At 31.8% G+C, this 18,729-nt stretch overlaps 2 long non-coding RNA genes across 2 annotated transcripts; one reads left to right on the top strand and one right to left on the bottom strand.

The window, feature by feature from the left end:
- Positions 1 to 1,849: 1,849 nt before the first annotated feature.
- On the bottom strand, positions 1,850 to 3,157 carry LOC139530034 (uncharacterized). Its single transcript, XR_011665944.1, has 2 exons — positions 2,925 to 3,157; positions 1,850 to 2,121 (listed from the first exon to the last, which is right to left on the bottom strand). It is a non-coding gene; the product is annotated as an uncharacterized lncRNA (long non-coding RNA).
- A 9,278-nt stretch (positions 3,158 to 12,435) lies between these two features.
- LOC139482782 (uncharacterized) lies at positions 12,436 to 12,945 on the top strand. Its single transcript, XR_011654951.1, has 2 exons — positions 12,436 to 12,663; positions 12,899 to 12,945. It is a non-coding gene; the product is annotated as an uncharacterized lncRNA (long non-coding RNA).
- The last annotated feature ends 5,784 nt before the right edge of the window (positions 12,946 to 18,729 follow it).

The raw sequence follows: 18,729 nt of genomic DNA, 5'->3' as shown, positions 1-18,729 counted from the left end.
ATAGAAACACAAAAGACAAATAGTACAGGTCTTAGAGTACCTTAATTACTAAAAGGTAGTCAAAAGCCAATAACAACTAATAGAACATGCATGTGTCAAAGACTAAAATTTTAACCGGTACACATCTTAAATACAATTCATTTAGTGTTAAGACGTCGTTTACAGTCAGAGAAGACCATATCCTAGTGCAATACCAAAATATAGGTATCGAGAGATTATGGAACTGTGAACGTGTATATGTCTATAATCATACTTTTTAGCTATCGGTTTACGTACGCATTGTACCGTTGTAAAGTGCTGTCTACTTTGATATGGACTTCTGTCTCTCAAAACAAGCACAATTTCTCTTTCTCCAAGAATTAAAAAAGATGTGGTCATTATTTTTTACTGATAAACTATTTCTTTGTTACGGTACAAGTGATAGCTTTTCGTTCAATGATATTTTTTTCTCAGAAGTTTGTTCATAAATATCTGACGTGCGTTTTATCTATTAGTATTCCATTCAAAAACGTTCGGCTCCGCACACTTCATTCGGAAGTATTGTAAGGTTATACATTTACGAATACAGAACTAGAGCTGTAAATAAGGCAGATAATCCATTCTCAGCAGAATAATCGGAACAATACAAAAGGTGACGTATACCAAACATCAAATCTTTAAATAAAAACCTAAATGAGAGTTATTTCATGTTCTTCAGAATGGTTAATGAAATTACAAATGAGAACCCATAGAAAAGAGAAAACTAACGGCCTAATTTATGTACAAAATAATGAACGAAAAACAAATATGTAAAACAATAACAAACAACTACTGAATTACAGGCTTCTTGCTGGAGACGTGCCCACTCAAAATGGGACTGTGAAACATGTTAGCGGTTGTAAAACTCTCCTCTAACCTGAGAGAGTGGTGTAACAGTACATCAAAAGAACAAAGTATGAAAATAGTTGAAAAAGGCTAAACTCATTAAGTGGATACAAATAGAAATACCTCCAACAAAAACACAGATTGGAAATAGCCAGGAACTTATACATTTCAACAAAACTAAAAGACACTCAGTACAGATTAGAGAGTACTTACAGTTATTGCAGCTAGTTCTAAGCCAATAACAACTAATAAAAAAAGTATGCATCTAAGGTCATTATTGTTTCGCGGTAAAAAAAACCTATGTCTTTACATTTTATTGACATATTTGGGTACTCATTGTCGTAATGTTTTTGCTTTGTGTGGCCTTTTAACTTTTTTTTTTTTAGCGTCACCGATGAATAACAAAATTCTACACTTTGTATCTTTGAAAAAACAGATTTTCACCAGAACATGAAATACAATATTTTATCATAAGAGGATTGCTGACTGCTGTGACGATAATCCTATTGTAGAATAAGTCATCCAGTTGAGGTTTCCACAAAATGCATATCAAAGACGCTACTAGCAATTTAGATATGTATTTACATTATTATGTGTTAACAATACCTTTCAGTGCTTTTTTTATTAAACACTGAGGATCTTTAATGTAGTGTTTCTTGCGTGTGTGTGTGTGAGCTGTATTTCTGTGACGAATGTAGTCTTTAAAGCAATATCTTTTTTAACATTGTCACATAAGCGGGCGGTATTGCTATCAATAGAACCAGTTCATCCCATCGTTTGTTCTTATAATGTTGCCGTTTGTTTTCTTGCACTTAAGTCATCTTATAGTTGATGAGTTTCAATTGGATTGAGTTTGTAACCCCCATTTGTTTTCTCTTAATCGATTTACTACCGGTATACTACTGTTGCTTTTATTGATTAAGAAACTAATAGATTTAATAAGAAACGACAACCTTCTGATAAATCGATAATTGATAACGGGAAGTCATTCAAATCAAATTTATTTGTTATAACTTTTTTTTTACTTTGTACAAACGACACAAAGCACATCGGCTTCGTTAGTATACGGTGGACATCTTAAACTTCCACATTTGGTTCGTAGAGGATAAAACAAAGCACCGTCATTTCCATTCTGATTGTCCAACGGTTCTGCATTCCTGTCGATGCATGCGTAGTCTTTTTTATAATGGCTCTTGTGCTCACTCATCAGATAACCATGATATGCTGAGGTCCAACCTTTATAACAAGTCTTTCGACCTAAAATATTCCAATAAGAATAATAGTAAGAGATAAGTATCCAAAAAAAATAGAAGAAAAAACGTGGTCAGATCATGTGTTCAAGGTTTTTATGTGTGCAATTATTTTCATAGCTAGATACAACCAATTGAAAATTTTATAAAATACATTAAAGAAATGCTAAAAGTTTATCAACCATTTTCCACATACATGTACGAACATTACTGTACCAAATCGGGAAATGACATTTGTTATCCATTCGTTTGATGTGTTTGAGGTTTTGATTATGTCATTTGATAATTGACTTTCCGTCTGGATTTTTTTTTTTGGAGTCCAGTGTTTTGTTAATTTTACTTTTTTAGGACAGTTCTATTGATGAGTCCTTTGGAGATGAAACGCGTGTCTGGAGTACAACATTTCAATCCTGGTATCTTTAGTGAAAATTTATACATAAGAAAAAATATAAACCTATATAGCTATATGTCAAAAAGGAACAACTGGTTTAATAAGTTGAGTTTCTTGGAATATTTTTGCTTGATAATAGTAATATATAAGTTAGAGTTGCTTTGTTTTATTATGATCACATAAAACACGTACCATTGTTTTTTTTCGGGACCCTTATAATTGTATAGCGTGATGTTCAGTATGGGTCTTGTTCATTATTGAAGGGCGTACAGTGAACTATATTTGCTTACATCTACATTATTTATCTCATTGGCAATCATACCACATGATGATCATCTTCATATTTTTATACCAATCAATTGATTATAAATTCTTACAAATAAAATTGAGCACTGGCTAATTCATTGACATACATGTACCTGGTATCATCATGACTGTTGATCTTCGTTTTTGGTAACATACAGCACATGGTACTTCCTTTTCTGCCATGCTTTCTGACCAACCTGATGGTTTTATTGACGGACTAAGTTGATATTCACCTCCATATACCTGGTCGTTGGCATGTGATTGATGCTGTCCATTCTCAGGATCATTTGGGAGACATAGATAGTTCACACCACCTCCTCTGTTGCCATTATAATTACAACCAACTTGTCCTTAATAAAACATATATGTTTAAACGTAATATTAAATAGACAACTAAAGCTCTAACTCGATCATTGACACACTCTACTTTAACATAGAAATGAATATATCAACATTTTTCTTATAAGGAATTTTTATTTTTAACTTGAAGTGTTGAATGATTGCAGTTTAATCCTTTTTTATCTCTATTTATAAAGAATTATGAGCAGTGCTTGGAATTTTCCCCAAAAGAAGCAAATATACAGGAACTCAGTTACTTTCATCAAGTCTACAACATAGGTCACAGACCATATGGTGATTCATTAAATAAGAGCAGCAATAAAAAAAAAATACGCATAAGTGAACATTCTTTAATGATTGAAAGTGAAAAACATCTTAACAATCCTAGAAAGATTACAATGTAATGGATTTATCTCTAAATGAGAAATATTATAAAATAAAATTACTGTTAAAATTAAGAAAACAGCGTAACATTCACACTGATGAAAAACATATATTTCGCTTAACAATAGCTCAACATTATTACATAGACTGTCTTCCTCTTTGTTATCAGAGTGTAACTATCCATTCTATCATTATATATTTACAGTATTTTTCAATTAAAAAATGTATATTTATGTAATAGGTCTTAACCATTTGTTGTTAATGAGTTTGTGTCAATTCAAATATCTGTATTTGTATTTTTTAAGTAAAAAAAAATAAGTTACTCCATATAAGTAATTAAACATATTTTGCATTCAAAAGTACTTTAAGATTAAAAATGAACTAAATATTATTGCTCAAAATTATTTTTTTTTTTGCTAATGCGAATCAAATATATTAGGATATAAGTTTCATTACCTGTATACACTATATCCGCTTCTTTTTCTTACCCCAACGCACGTACGTCACTCCTATGGAAAAGGAAAAATATAAACACATCAGTTATTTGTAAAGACTAACACGTCAATTTTCGAATAAAGACAATTTAATGTTGAACTCCAGCAAAATTAATTCAAAAAGGTAATTGTTCTTCGTATTCGTATGTGCGTTAAATATGTTGTGTTTGAATCTCTTCTGATGACCTAATTATTTGCACCAAAATGTACAATTTGTTTTTGGAGACCACTGCAAATTTTTTTTACTTGTTTTTTTTTTGGTTTTTTTTTTAGGATATTTGCAATTGATAATTTGACTTTTGATCAACAAAAAGTATATTCGTCGCCTAGAATTTGTAGCCAAAGTGCCGTTTCAGTTTTATGTATTTCTGTTGTACCTCAAACTGAAAATCAAATCTCAAATATGTCAAGCTTGGGACAAAACATTATTACCTGTATCAGATGGTTTGCCTGCATGATGTGAACATTCTTCTTTCCTTGACGTATGCAGGTAATGTTTCATCATATCTATCAGAGACTGGTCTGATGATGACAGGATATAGTCTTTACAATCATTGTTTTGGACAACTATAACAACAGTTGCTGGCACAATTGTTGTCACTAATGGTAAATACATTTTAATTCTACAAGTGAATAAAATAACTATAAGGTTTTTATATTCAAATTTCAGTGCTCAGCAGGGCGCCGCTTGATACGACCGCAGAGGTCGAACCCTGAACAGTTGTGGAAATTATTGACACAACATTCAAGCTCTGTATTTGGAAAGTGATTAGATAGTTGACACAGCATAGGTGTCTGACACAGCATGAATGTGGTCTACGAACTTAAACAAATTCAATTGGACATTTACCTTTTATGGTCAAATATCCAAAATCTAAATACATGGTTAGATTCAGCATATCAAAGAACCCCATGCATTCAATTTTATTGAAATCAAACAAAGTTTAATTTTGGAACCCGATTTGGACCAACTTGAAAACTGGACACATAATCTTAAATCTAAGTAGATGTTCAGATTCAGCATATCAAAGAACCCCAAGAATTCAATTCTTGTTAAAATCAAACTAAGTTTAATTTTCGACCCTTTTGGTCGCTTATTCCTAAACTGTTTGGACCAAACCTCCGAAAAGCAATCCAACCTTCCTTTTGTGGTCATAAACCTTGTGTTTAAATTTCATTGATTTCTATTTACCTGTACTAAAGTTATTTTCCGAAAACCAAATAAAAAATGCTTATTTGGGCTCTTTTTTACCCCTTATTCCTAAACTATTATGATCATAACCCCAAAATCAATCCCAACCATCCTTTAGTGGTTATAAACCTTGTGTTAAAATTTTATTGATTTCTATTTACTTATACTAAAGTTATTTCCGGAAATCATCTGTCTTCGGACGACGCGTACGACGACGACGTGATACCAATATACGATATTTTTTTTATTTTTTTTTTGCGTAATATCACAAAAATACTGCCGTCCAAGGAAATTTCAAAAAGGAAAGTCCCCTTATCAAAAGGCAAATTCAAAATCTCAAACAGATCAACGGAATGAATATAAATGTCATATTCCTTTCTCAGTACAGGCTTTTTCTTATGTAGAAAATGGTGGATTGATCCTGTTTTCAATTTATAGCTATCTAAACCTATAACTTGTATGACAGTCGCACACAAATCCATTATATTAAAACAAGGCAAACAGACAGACAGATATTATAGGTTAAAATGTCAAAAATAGGGGTACAGCAGTCAACATTGTGTTATAATCTTTATCAAAAACAATCAAATATGTAAATGAGAAGCACCAAAAGGCATATATCGAATTTAACCACTTCATTTATTGCTTTTTTATTATACGATTTTATTTATTAATGTTAAAACCACCCATTAAGGATTGAAATATTTTCAAATACTGGAACTGAATCCTAACCCTGACAGACACATGGTTAGCTTAAAATTTACTCTAATGCAGAATCGCTTGTTTGACGTACATCAGTTGATAAGCCGGTAAACGTTACACAGGTAGATATAAAATCATTTTGCCGTTCAAAGTATAAGCAGATTATAGTCTATAGTTTTATAGAACCTAGAGATATCAAGACACATGTCTTTTGTGAAATGAGTTTAGAAATATTTAATTCAGTGATGCTCAATAATATATGTTGTAGCTTTACTGGTATTGTGCATTAGATCTACGACGACATATACATATACTCGTCTTTAGCAGAGTGTCAAAAACCAATATCATTTCTTGTTTTGTAACCGTTCAAGGAATCACAGTTAAATATCTTAAATCTAGAGTATTTGAGATCATTCAACAAAAATCAAAGCGTCAGAAATTGTAACTTACCTTAGTTTGTATCTATAATACGTCTATCAGTGATATCTGCTTTTATTATTTGTCAACTTTAATTTCATTTCTATTTTTAGTAAACGAAAACGAGTAAGTAACTTGCGTGACAGTAAATTGATATCGTACGTTCATGTATATTAATTTCAACTATTTGGAAAATAGTCAAACAGCAGTTGTTGATGAATTTGATTTTTTCAGAATAACCCTACTGGTCACTTGATTTCACTTATTGCCCATTAGATTTCTATCTGTTTTGGTATGTGGCTTTATGTTTAGCAATTACGATGAACGCGTACATATCCTTTTATATTACTTAGTAATACAAAGACTTTAAATACTTTCTTTGTTTACGTTCACGAGAAGCGCTTAAGATCAAAGATAGAAAAACTAGGGGTGTATACCTAGAGTTGAAAAAGAACTAATATGTCAATCGTGCTTAAAACTTGTCTAGAGGGAGTCGGAAAATAATTTACATTTACATTTATGAATTCATCATCAGCGAATTTCACAAAGCATAGTATAAATCACGTCAGTACTGATGCCCTGACTTATGACCAGATGGTATTGGACTAGCAATCAAACATCATTTGTATCTACCAAGTGTTTTAAAAATATATAACACTTTATGATGTTTCAACTTCCAAATCTCACTTCCTGGTTTACCGTCGCAAAGAACGCACTTCAAGCCTTTAATTTAGCCATTTGTTAAAGGACTTTTAGTTTAGAGTTAATTTCTTTGAGCTCGGTATTTTTGCTGTCTTTTTTTTTTTTTTTTCAAACCTAAATACTTGAAAGCCAAAAATGTATATAAACTAACATGAATGGTGATTTTTTTCTGTCCTCTTCTTAACTTCCTGGCGTTATTTATAGGGAAGTGATGTAACAGAAAGTGTTTTAGTTATTGTTATTTCGGTTTCGTAGAATACGTGTCAATTGGAAAGAAAAGACAAAATCCTGTTCACTATTATACTATACTTGTTTGATTGCAAAAATTGCTATCACACTGCCTATATCCAGCTTATCATATATCAAAAACATCAATGACAATGTTATTTTCCAATAAATTCAAGTTAAAAAAACCCAGACACAATCAATAGGGTCATTATTTAATCCCACTGCAATTGTATGCATCTGTCCTAAGTCAAGAATCTGATGTTCAGTGGTTCTCGTCTGCTTATGTGGTTCATAAGTGTATCTCAGTTCTCGTGTTTTATATAGATTAGACCATTGGTTTTCCCGCTTGAATGGTTTTACATTTGTATTTGTGGGACCATTTATAACTTGCTGTCCGGTTTCAGACTAGGTGCTGTGTAGAAGACTGTACTTTGACATATAATGGTTTACTTCATGTAATTGTTTAGAAGTCGTTTTAAAAGCTTTAGAAAAACAACATTTTACACCTTCAAATGATGAACCTCTAAAGTTTATGACTTTGAAAACAGTTTTTCTTACTGCAATAACAAGTACAACTTCCTCAAGGTGCAGTGATTTACCGAGTCATAGAATTTATCAAGAGTCATTGAAGATACAAGATAAGGGTATCACTTTTATTAGATATGGTTTAGCAAGACAGGATAGACAAAATGATTTTGATTTCACAACATGTCCTCATCGCAATTAACTAGGTGATTAAAAATTACATCAATAAGATGTACTCACCTACGTCTTAGAATCATTTACTTTTCAACTTTCAAATATTAGTCTTTAAAACACCTAATTTGTCAATGAAGATACAAGATAAGGGTATCACTTTTATTATGGTTTATCAAAACAGGATAGACAAAGTCATTTTGGGGCTAAAAGTCATGTACCACATTTCAAAGATAGATTCTAAAATGTTCATTTCTGTATATTTAGACAGAACTAAAGTTATTAAACAGAAGTGACAGACAAAGTCAAACTTTGTATGATATGAAAGAACCTCACAAACTACTAGGTACAGTTACAATTGCTAGTTGCATTGTTGAAACAATAAAATAATCATATTCAGATGAAAATTTAAAAGTAAATGCCCATTTCAATCGTGCAATTGCTCCAAGTTGGGCATTATACAACGAGGCATCCACTCAATGTATTTTGGATGCTGCAGATTGGTCATCTGAATTTTGAGGGATTTAGATACCCACACAGTTTTAGAATAAAATATATATGTTTTATTTCAGAGTGATGATTAGTTCAGTTGTAAATACCATTTGTATATATTTTTAGTTACTGTTTTGGTGTTATGATGTTATTGGGGATGGACTTCAAAGAAGAAATTTATCCACCTTTCGAAGACCATTCACTGCTTTGTAATCAGTGAGTATTCTATAGTTTAAATGTATCAGGCAAGTATATTTACTTGTCGTGTTGTTGTCTCTTTGACACATTCCCTATTTCCGTTCTCAATTGTAACTTATTCACATGGATATTTTTTAATATAGAGATTTTATGAGAATATATTAGTTGTTTCGATAGGATTATTCTAATACGCTGAACGTATAAAATATTTAAAATATTTAAATATTGTCAATTAGTTTAAGTTTTCTAGATATCCATCAAATTTTGAATTACTCGAAACATTATGAGGTTTTAAACCCCCAGGCTATACTATCATTAAGCTAAGATGTATATTGAACAACTTTTTGGAAATGTTACCCCTCCCACTACAATAGACAGTTGAGGAATTTCCCCTTCAGCAGAAGAAAATAGCTTTTATTTCTTGTATCTTTCAAACGATTTGTTATCTATGATGAGTTTATTTACAACCACTGGGTCGATGCCACTGCTGGCGGAGATTTATTTTCCCGAGGGTATCGCAAGCCCAGTAGTCAGCACTGTTTGTGCTAACATGAATTATCATTGATATTGTTATATTTATAAATTAACTGTTCCCAATATTTAAATTTTTGAAATACTAAGGCTTTTCTACCTCAGGCATAGATTACCTTAGCTGTATTTGGCAAAACTTTAAGGAATTATGGTCCTCAATGTTTTCAACTTTGTACTTTATTTGCCCTTTTTAACTTTTTTGGATTAGAGCGTCACTGATGAGTCTTTTGTAGACGAAACGCGCGTCTGGCGTATATATAAAATTTAGTCCTAGTATCTATGATGAGTTTATTTACGGTTTAGGTGCATGAGGGAAACAACAATAAATTATCCTTTAGAAATCTATTTAGTTTATAAATACTGTAAAACAATATATATTATTATTATTATTACAGATTTTAGTGTTAAAGGAAAATGAATTGCAAACAAAATCCGTTTGTCATAAAATCATCAGGATGTCTTTTCGTTTCCATGCGGAAAATGTCAAAACGGTTATTCATCAAAAATATTTAATTTAATTAATCTAATTACCCATTCACCAGAAAGTATAATTTAATCTGCTGAAGAACTTTCTATAATTATTTGTTTGTAAATATATAAGTTTAACTGCGGTTCAAATTTCCTCAGCCTAATATCACCTTAAATGACGATAAATTTAAGGCCCCTGGGGATCATTTAGGGTGTGGTTTTAATTTTATTTAGCTTAGCAACATTTGTAATTATCCCCTTGATCCAAAATACAGAATGTGACGGGATTGAACATGTTTTCTTTCGCTATACCCGACCTCTGACCATTTGAAGTGGTGTAATACTACAACATAATATCAAACTATGACAACCAGTCGAAAAAGGCTTAACTGGTCAGATCTATACAAAGCACATAAATAATCCTAATATAAACACATCAGACAAAAAAGACAGATCTGTGAGTACCTAGGTTACTGAAAGCTAGTTCAAAGTCTATAACAGCTAATGAAACAATCATATATCTAAGACTGAAATACCAAACAGTTCACATACGAAATACAATTCATTTAGTGTTGTGACGTCGTCAAAGGTCAAAGAAGACCATATACTAGTACAATACCAAAATATAGGTATCAACAGATTGTAGAATCGTAAACGTGTATATATGTATAATGATAACATTTAGTTATACTAATGTCGGTTTACGTACACATTGATATTGTAACGTTGTCTAATGTTATTTTTATTGATAGGGACTTCTGCCTCTCAAAACCAGCACAATTTATCTTTCTCTAAGAATCAATGTGGTCATTGTTTTAACTAAAAAACTATTGTCTTGGTTCAGGTACAAGTGAAAGCTTTTCTTTAGATAATAATTTTTTTCGGAAGTTTGTTCATAAATATATAACGTGCATTTTACTTATTCTTAATTTAACGCCATTACGTTTAGCTCCTCACACTTCATTCCAAATAATTGTAAGGTTTTACCATAATACAAATACAGAACTAGAGATGTTAATAAGGCAGAGAATTCATACTCAGCAGAATAATCGGAACAATACAAAAGGTGACGATATAAAAAACATCAAATCATTACATAAAAACCTAGATTGGAGTTATTCATGTTCTTCAGAATGGTAGGCAGATAATATTTCAAAGATGAAACACTGTAATAATTGTCTCTTACAGTTGATGTGTTCCCTCGGTTTTTGCTTGTTACCCGAACATATTTTCTCTCAATCGATTTATGACTTTTGAACACCTGTTTACCATTGTTGCCTTCTATACCATCTTAATGAATTACCAAATGAATGCTTTTTATGTAGTTTTCGAGATTTGCTGTATATTGAAGAAAGGTATTGTTTATTATTCATTGTTTCAATTGATTTATATGTCTTACTATTTCAATTCTCCTAAAACCTTTTTCTACTCAAAGTTGATAATTTCAAGAATGACTTTTTCACGGGATATGATATGTCGGTAACTTCATATTTTCTTATCGTCTAGTACAAAAATAACACGCGTACCATTCTATTTGCTAAAAACAGAACAGAAATCAGATTTTAGCAGATAAGTCTTAAATTGAAAATTTGCGTGCAAAATAAAAAAAAAAATTAATTTTTTTTTTATTATTTTTTTTATTTCTTTTGTAACAATCTATTTAAATACTGGTTATTTTTATATTTAACATTTCATAATCAGATCATTGCAGTTTGAAACGTTACAGGGGGTTGCCTGGGAGTGGGTTTTTTTTTTAAATGTATAGTTCAAAATGTCGGGTAGGCGTTGTGAGTGTGCTCTTTCGTAGCACAGTAAATTTATGAAAATGTCTTATGTGACTGAGTTATGGTAAGATGATGACAAAACATCTTGTATGAAAAAAATCCAAAGACATGATATACAAGATGAGTAATGACCACTTTGGATGTGATACGCCAGTCGAGGAAACAGCTAAAATCGACGAAGTTTTCTACTACGCCAGACATACGCTTCGTGTATATACGACTTACTAAAGGCACTCAAATCAAATTGCCAAGTCAACTGCAAGATGTTGAGCATTTAGAACCTAAAGTTCTGATAAATGTATCTAATATGTAAATAAAACATACGTGATATTATTGCCAATTATACAACTCTTTCCTGGAGACCAAATGGCACAGAAATTAACAAGTATATGTCCATGTACGGCCTTGAACAATGAGCAAAGCCCATACCGATTATGCAACTATAAAATGTCCCGAAATGACGAATGTAAACCCATTCAAAAGAGAAGACGAGCGGCACAATTTATTTACAAAATTATAAACTATAGACAAATAGTAACACGTCAATAAATCACAACTACTGAATTAGATGCTCCTCACTTTGGACATACACATACAAAATATGACAAGTTAAAACATGTCAGCGGACGCTCAACTCTCCGACGTAAAATGAGACAATGGTGTAATAGTACAAAATAAGAACAAACTATAAAAACAGTTGAAAAAGGCTACACTAAGCAGGGGGATACAAATAAAAAAAAAAGATCTAACAAAGACAAAGAGTGGACGTGGCTGGGTACTTGTACATCCAAATAACAAAATAACACTCAGTACAGATCTAAGAGTACTTGTAGTTATTGCAGCTAGTTGAAAGCCAATAACAACTGATAAAATAAAATCATGCATGAAATACCATTTTGACAAAATATTATACACTTTGTAAGAATTATATTTGTTTATATTCTTATTTTTAATATTTGGTAGAAGATACCTTTATATATCAGCACTAATAGTGTATAGATCGTCACTTGGCTGTCACTTTTTAATCTATAGGTAAGCTTTTTGTAAAAGCTATTTTTTCTTTGTAATAATTGACGTTTACGGCGCTAAATATATTTGCTGTATTTGCCGTCCGTCTTTATGACGTTATGTTTTCCTATGAATGTTATTTCAATTTGTTTACGGCAGTTTATTATTTGGATTTTATTTGGACACACAAGATGTTTTTTATAAGAGAGCATAATCGGTAAGAATATATTTAATCCGACTTTATCATTCATTTCTTTAGCAAGAATTGTAACAATGTTCCGTAAATGAAATATATTGATTTAATCATTTGTGCAAACTTTGTACTTTTATCAGGAAACATGTTTCTTTATATTTTTATGATTGAGAAGTAATTAATGCGCTGTATATTATTTTTATGGATAACGGAATTTAGTTTCACTGTTATTTATGATTTATAATTTATGTATTTGCAGAGAATCGTATCGTATACAACGAAATTAAAGAACTGATTTGATACGCATACTTGACTTTGTTTTTGATTTACTGTGTGGTCCAAACACACTTCGTATATTTGATAAAAGAAAATCACAAAAATACTGAATTTCGAGGCAATTTCAAACGGAAAGACCCTAATCAAATGGCAGAATCAAAAGCTCAAACACATCGAACAAATGGACACCAACTGTGAAATTCCTGACTTGGTACAGGAATATTTTTGGCAGAAAAATGGTCGATTGACCCTGGTTTTATAGATCGCTAAACATTTCACTTTATAACAGCCAAAAGTGCTGATAAACAGATTTTAACAGAACATAAAATAAAATATTTTGTCAGAATTTCTGACTCCTGGATTGGTAAAACCATCGTTGAAGAAGGTGAACTAGTAGTAGTATTGACCAAGAGTCTGTCAAAGTATTACTTCATAATAAAACAAGTGAGGTGAATTTAACCAGAATGTCAACCTTCTGATCAATTGATAATTAATAACGGAAAGTTATTCAAACACCAAATATAATGTATTATTTTGTACAAACGACACAAAGAATATCGGTTTCATTTGTATACGGAGGACATCTTAAAAGAGGGACGAAAGATACCAAAGGGACAGTCAAACTCATAAATCCAAAACAAACTGACAACGCCATGGCTAAAAATGAAAATATTAAACTGTCACATTTGGTTCGGAGAGCATAAAACAAAGCTCCGTTTTCATCTTCATTTTTATTATCCAACGGTTCTGCATTTCTATCAACGCAAGCGAAGTCTTTTTTATAATGAGTTGCGTGACTACTCAACAGATAACCATGATATTCTGAGGTCCATTCTTTATAACACGTCTTTCTTCCTAAAATATTTATAAAAGAATTATATTAATACGTAATAAGTCTTCACCTAATCCAAGAAAATTTGTATTGCCATGTGCTTACGGTTTTAATGTGTGCATTTTATTTTGTAACTAGACACAATTAATTGACAGTTTAATAAAAACATTAAAAGACTGCTGAACGTTTAAAAAAATATATAAAAGTAGCGTTGATAATTCTTCTGTAGAAGAAACCCGTGACTGGTGAATAAAATGTCAACTATAAATGGCCCCTATATGACAATGTAAAGGAATTAAAACGAGAAAACTAACGGCCTAATTTAGGTAACACATAAACAAATGACAACCACTGAACTACAGGCTCCTGACCTGGGACAGGCACATAATTACAGAATGTGGCGGGTTTAAACATGTTAGCGGGACCCCAACCCTCCTCTTACCTGATCCGTGTAAGTTCAACTTTGCCGAATGGGGTTAACCCTTAATTACTTAATAAATAGACAATTTGACAAATTTTTTAAATCTTATTTTTCAATATACATTGTTATTTTCACAATAATGGTTAAAGAGCAGAGACATAACATTGCATTACTAAAATGTAAAACACTAAATGATTGATAAAAAAATAAAATATACGTTGTATCGAGTGTTAATTGAAATGCTGTATTTTCATATTAGCAAACACAATTGAATATAAATTGAAAATAAGTAGACACTCGTTCGCTTCAAGCCTTTATTTCTATAGTTTAGTAACAGATTAGTAATATATTTTAGTAAAAGTGACTTTGCTATCATTATGGTCATACAAACAACCTTAGCATTTGTTATGTTTGTACCCTTTATAGTTCGATGTTTAGTATGAGTCTTACTCACTGCTGAAGGCCGGACGGTGGCCTAATGTTGCTTAATTGTACGACATTTGGTGTCTAGTGCAGAGTTGACTCATGGACAATAATACCACATCTTTTTGATTAAATAGTAATCAAATTTTTTACATATCCTTTTTTAATTTGATCTCATTCTGATTCACTGACATACCTGGTATCATCATGACCGCTGATCTGTGCTTTCTGTAACATACGGAACATGGTACTTTCTTGTTTTCTATACTTTCTGACCAACCGTATACTTCAGCATTGCCATATGATTGGTGCTGTCCACTCTCTGCCTTTACCACCGCCTTTACTAGTATAATCGTTACCACTTGTCCTTAAAGACACATATATGTTTAAAAGTAATATAGAAAAAAAACAGTAAGAACTCAATCATTGACAAACTATATTAAAACATAGAAAAGAATATTATAATATTTCTCGTGTCAAAACCATGTATTTTCAACTTCTTGTGTTGGAGAATACTGCTTCACGTCCTTTCTTTTCAACTGAAGAAAATAAGACATAAGTTGCTTCATAAAAAAATCTTTAGATTGAAAATAATATTTAAGACTAAAAAGAACTATTGTTCAATGTATCTTACTTTACCTGTGTACACTATACCCGCTCCTTTTAAACAACTTTACTTACACCAACGCACAAACGTCCCTTTTACGAAAAGAACACATCATGTATAAGGACTATCATACAAGTTTAATTTTCTAACGTAGACAATTTAATGTTTTATTCCAGCTAAATTAATCTAAAAAAAGTAATAGATCTTCTTATTCGTATGTGCGTTTAATATTTCGTACTTGTGATGGCCTAATTATTTCCACCAAAAATATAAATTTATTGAACGACATTGCAAATTTGATTTTTTATTATTGAAAATATTTTAAATTGATTATGAGTACAGTATGACTTATTAATCAACAACAAGAATATGCGTTGCCTATAATATGTTGTCAACCTGCTGTTTCTCTTCAACTTTGTACTTGTTTGGCTTTAAAAATATTTTGATGAGCGTCACTGATGAGTCTTATGTAGACGAAACGCGCGTCTGGCGTACTAAATTATAATCCTGGTACCTTTGATAACTATTTACATCACTGGGTCGATGCCACTGCTGGTGAACGTTTCGTCCCCGAGGGTATCACCAGCCCAGTAGTCAACACTTCGGTGTTGACATGAATGTCAATAATGTGGTCATTTATAAATTTCCTGTTTACAAAACTATGATTTTTTGGAAAAACTAAGGATTTTCTTATCCCAGGCATAGATTACCTTAGCATTATTTGGCACAACGTTTTGGAATTTTGGATCCTCAATGCTCTTTAATTTTTACTTGTTTGGCTTAATAAATATTTTGATATGAGCGTCACTGATGAATCTTATGTAGACGAAATGGCGTCTGGCGTACTAAATTATAATCCTGGTACCTTTGATAACTATAATTAGTCCTCTAGATTTCTATCTGTGTAGGTGTGTGAGTCTTTGCATTGTAATTACAATGAGTGTGTCCTCCTTATAGAGTGTTGTGATATTTAAAAAAAAAAATTATAGAACTGATGTTAAGTATTTGTCGTTTGTTGATGTGGTTCATATATATGTGTTCGTTTTAGGGTCCCTTTGTGGCTTGCTGTTCTGTGTGAGCCAGGGCTCTGTTTTGAAACCGTACGTTTCCCTATAATGGTTTAAACTTACAAATTGTGACTTTGATTGAGAGTTGTCTCATTGGCACTCATGTCACATCTTCTTATATCTACTAAGACACTTGTTTTGCAGTTTCGTGTTTAAAGTAATTCCAAAAATGATAATCACAGTATAATTAACTCAAAAATTCAAATATCATAAAACTGATAACAAGTGATCAAATTTGATACTCCTTTTACATTCGTAAGTCGTAAACAAAATCAACCTGTCATTTGGCTACAATGTATGCAAATGCAAATAATATGCAAACTTTTCTGGACCAACAAGCTAAGATTGAAAATTTAACGGGTTTCCTACACTGTTGGTCCAACATGTGTATCAGATGTTCTTTCGAATAGTTATAATTCCAATCCTTTCAACTGGTTGTTCAAACTTTTTATTTCATTTTAGCATTAATGTACCTCCTATTTGGAAAATAATGGCTCTGTATACTGCAATTCGTTTTACAACACTTTTCGGTTGTCCCGAAATTATTATTTCTCTACACAATAACATAATCTGAAATTTGAAAAGACAATTAATACATATTATACTTTGAACAGTGGGACTTTCTGCAGAAACCTTTTGCCTTTTTGCCTGTTTGATAAAGGTTAATCTAGAAAATCGCACTAGACACAGGAAAGTTATAAAGAGTTATTTTCTAACAACAGATAACTCTTCTGATTAAATATTTTTCTATGAAAGTATGATGAGCTCAAAAGAATCTTTATACTTACCCTCTATTTTCCATTATTCTTTCTTTTTTTTTTTTGTTGAGAACGTGCTAAACTATTAGGAAACTAATATTGCAACTCCGAACAATAGTAGACAAATCCAACCTTCATGTGAATTTTGTCTCGGGGAATAGAAACTTCAGTTTCTTTATACTCTTCAAATGTGTGTTACGGACAATTTAAGAAAGGTTTGTTATTAATTATACCAATACCGAATCAGTGACTACATAGCTGATGATACCCTCGCGTATTAATATTAAGTCTAGTGGTGTTTACTTGTTTTTAAAATATATCAAGTTCTGACTGTTTATATCAAGTTCTGACTGTTTATATCAAGTTCTGACTGTTTATATCAAGTTCTGACTATTCATTTCTTTTTTTTTGTCATATTTGTTTTTCGTAAATTGTTTGTTTATGAACTAGGACTTTAGTTGTCTAAGTTGAATTGTGTCATATTTTTCATTTCGGGGCTTATTCTAGCTGACAATCCGGTATGTATTTTCTCAATTTTGAAGGTCGTACAGTTTACTCTAATTGCTTATATTTACTCCATTAGAAATGTGGTGGATAGTCTCATTGTCAATTATACCACATCTTCTTATTTTTAGTATAATGGGAATAATAAGTGTTACATGTGTGTGTATGTGTTGTTATGATACGTCGGAGTGGAATAAATCCGCCGAATCTGCTTCGGAAACAACGAAACAGGATAAAGGGAGTACATGGACTTTTTGAGAAGAAAAATAAAGAAACAAGACTTACTGCATCAAATGCGTTCAAGCTATCACATAAAAAAACAATTGTAAAATAATATGGATTACATTTCAATGGTCACCTACTGTGTGTTGTTTTTTAAAGCCGTTATAATTAATATTTATTATGATATATCATTTCACACACACCAATAAAATGTTGTTCGGAACTGACCTTGTTTTGACAGCTTTGATGTAATATTACAAACCTGATCGTGCATTTTTCATTGTTATTCAACGCAAAATAATTATTTAAGAAACCTGGGATGATCCCATTTCAAATAGGATTTCTTTAGTTTACTTATTGTACCTCGAACTTATTAACCCGGTGTAGGTCTTTAAGTTGCAGGTTGAATTTACTAAAAGTTAAGCAAAATCATCATCAACTAGCTCTTACTGCTCGACCTGTAACGGTGATTCCGACAGTGATGACAATGACAGCGTCTGTGACATAAGCAGAAGATCGAACAACACTAGATCTAAGCGTGCATCTGTGCAATCTCCCCAAAAACCGAAACCAAGTGGTACCTTGCTTATGGGAAGTTCAATTATTCGCAGCATGACTCAAGATCGTTTTGTCCTTGACATTGAACCAAAATGTGTTAGAGGTGGAAAGGTAAACGATATAACGGACGAGTTGCTGAAATTACCGAAAGACACACTATTAGAAAACGTAATTATTCTAGTCGGTAGCAATGACCGTCTTGAAAAAATAGAAAAAAAAAAATTTCAACCCCGATGTGTTTTGTGAGGATTACATGACACTAGTATTAAAGGCAAAATCGGTAAGCGAGAATGTAGTGGTATCAGGACTGTGCCCACGGTTAGACGATAAATTCGGAAACATTAGTAGAGCAAACAACATCCTACAAAAAATTGCCAATGATGAAACTTTACACTATGTAGACAATGACGACACATTCCGTC

Source organism: Mytilus edulis, chromosome 7 (genome assembly GCF_963676685.1).
Source record: "Mytilus edulis chromosome 7, xbMytEdul2.2, whole genome shotgun sequence".
In the NCBI taxonomy this organism is placed as follows: Eukaryota; Metazoa; Mollusca; class Bivalvia; order Mytilida; family Mytilidae; genus Mytilus; species Mytilus edulis.
Note: the sequence above shows the minus strand (reverse complement) of the source record. Positions and strands in the feature narration are given on the sequence as shown.